Here is a 2500-nt window from a genome sequence, read left to right as displayed (position 1 = left end):
TATATTTTTATTATTATTATTATTATTATTATTATTATTATTATTACTATCATCATTATTACTATTATATATTACTTCATATATAATAAATATATATCTATAATATACTGTATATAATATTTATACATAGTATATACATATATATATATATTTATATATATATATATATATATATATATATATATATATATATATATATATATATATATATATATACATAAATTTTATATATATATTCATGAGTACATCTACAGTATATAATAATAATAATAATAATAATAATAATAATAATAATAATAATAATAATAATAATAATAATAATACTTTTCACTCTACTAAGAGTGTCAACCGGAGTTGTCCCCTTAACAATTTCTCAATGATTTTCTTTTCCCTGGTTCATGAAAGATTTCGGCCTCGTAAAACCCGGGTCAATATTTCTCTTGTCAACATCTTCCCTGTTGTACCAATTTGTCTCCGACAAATTTACAAAATCTCCTTTACGCAGTGACACCTTTAAGCATACAGATTCAATGGAAAATGAATTCTACTCCTCATTTATTACAGTTTCAAGGTCGACTTCAGTTTATTTCTTTTATTTATTTTGTGATATTGAAACTGACGAATTAATGTTCGGTCAGCTATTTCGCTGGATGCATGTTTAGGTGATATTATAAATATATGATATAATATATATACAGTATAATATATATATATATATATATATATATATATATATATATATATATATATATATATATATATATATTATTACATTATATATATGTATATGTATAAATATATATATATATATATATATATATATATATATATATATATATATATATATATATATATATAAATATATAAATATATATATATGTATATATATATATATATATATACACAAACTCTATAAATTTAAATAGACGCAAACAGTAACGTATGAAAAATTGCTTCGAACCGTATCCCTATTCAACCTTTCTCTGCTATTCCCGGCCAGTACGGAGCCGGTTGAGGGAAATCGGGAAAAACACAAACACCCTCCCCCTCCGCCTGGCCAACACCCCCTCCCCTCCCTCCCCGAAAAAAAAAAACATACACACACCGTAGCCAGAACAAAGGCGCCACAGATACGGCTACAGCTGGGGAAACCTGGCGGCGTCGTCAGGAGGAAAACAAAACAGAAATTAGAAAATAACTGAAGGTACCGGCTGAGAGAAGCTAGAGAGGCGGTAAGGAGGCGGAAAGCGAGACGGAGAGACGGACCTTTCGTCTGGAAGCATACCGTCTGGAAACAGATCGCCTGAGCCGGTCATGAGACCGTCTGTTTGCTGAAGGTGTTTGATCGATGGTTCCATGTTTTCAGACTATCTCTCTCTCTCTCTCTCTCTCTCTCTCTGTCTTCACTGAATTATGTCTCCGTCTAGTTCTCTATCTCTCTTTATTTAATCAATGTCTGCGTCTTTTCTGACTCTCTCTCTCTCTCTCTCTCTCTCTCTCTCTCTCTCTCTCTCTGGTAAAAAAAAAAGAGACGGAAGGTATATACAAACTTCTTTGTCAGGACACACCGCCACTTCGCTCAATGCATCAATCAATATCTCCTCCTTCCCCTCTCTCTCTCTCTCTCTCTCTCTCTCTCTCTCTCTCTCTCTCTCTCTCTCTATTCCCTCATCAATTCCCATCCCATGCAAAGCTATTCAGCCATTCCCGTCCACTCAGCGCGCGTTCTCTCTCCCAAAACCCGCAATTTCTTTGTCCCAGGAGACTGACCAAAAGCGACCGCAAAGAGCCCGGCTTCTTCAGTAGGGAGGAATTGGCGTTTCCGGTAATCTCCATACGTCAACAACGAGAGACAATGATTCATTACCGAAGGAAGTACCGCAATGGAGACAGAGAGAGAGAGAGAGAGAGAGAGAGAGAGAGAGAGAGAGATTTCATGAGCGGTTTCGTTTTATGTTCTTTTGCCATCAATTAGATTAAGTCATCAGCCACGTAAATTGTTTACTTTTAAGTCATGGAAATCACAATCTGAGAGAGAGAGAGAGAGAGAGAGAGAGAGAGAGAGAGAGAGAGAGAGAGAGAGAGAGAGAGAGAGAGAGAGTTGACGAGCGGTTTCATTCTCTATCCTTTTGCCACTGATATGAGTCAGTCATCAGCCACGTATATTATTTAATGCTTAAGTCATGAATATCACAATCTGAGAGAGAGAGAGAGAGAGAGAGAGAGAGAGAGAGAGAGAGAGAGAGAGAGAGAGAGAATTACCTCTGTATGCCACTGCGCACGATACACCGGAGTTTCCTCGCCCAATTTTCTCAGAATGGATGAGAATAGCCACGAAGTGATGAGAACAGCCATTCCATTCTCTTGGCCAATCCACTCATTTCTTTAAATCTCGTTCTTTCTTTTTTTTACTTTATTCTTTTTCTCTTTTTTTTCATTTCACCCCTTGAGGGCGATTTGAACTCTGCCTGGGAGAGATTACTGTCTAAAGCATCATTTC

At 35.4% G+C, this 2500-nt stretch overlaps 1 protein-coding gene across 11 annotated transcripts in view; it reads right to left on the bottom strand.

The window, feature by feature from the left end:
* The window catches only part of Ih (hyperpolarization activated cyclic nucleotide gated potassium channel Ih), a 557258-nt gene that overhangs the window by 534066 nt on the left and 20692 nt on the right, over window positions 1–2500 (bottom strand). The gene's annotated exons all lie outside the window — the stretch shown is intronic.

This window comes from Macrobrachium rosenbergii, chromosome 56 (genome assembly GCF_040412425.1).
Source record: "Macrobrachium rosenbergii isolate ZJJX-2024 chromosome 56, ASM4041242v1, whole genome shotgun sequence".
Taxonomy (NCBI): domain Eukaryota; kingdom Metazoa; phylum Arthropoda; class Malacostraca; order Decapoda; family Palaemonidae; genus Macrobrachium; species Macrobrachium rosenbergii.
Note: the sequence above shows the minus strand (reverse complement) of the source record. Positions and strands in the feature narration are given on the sequence as shown.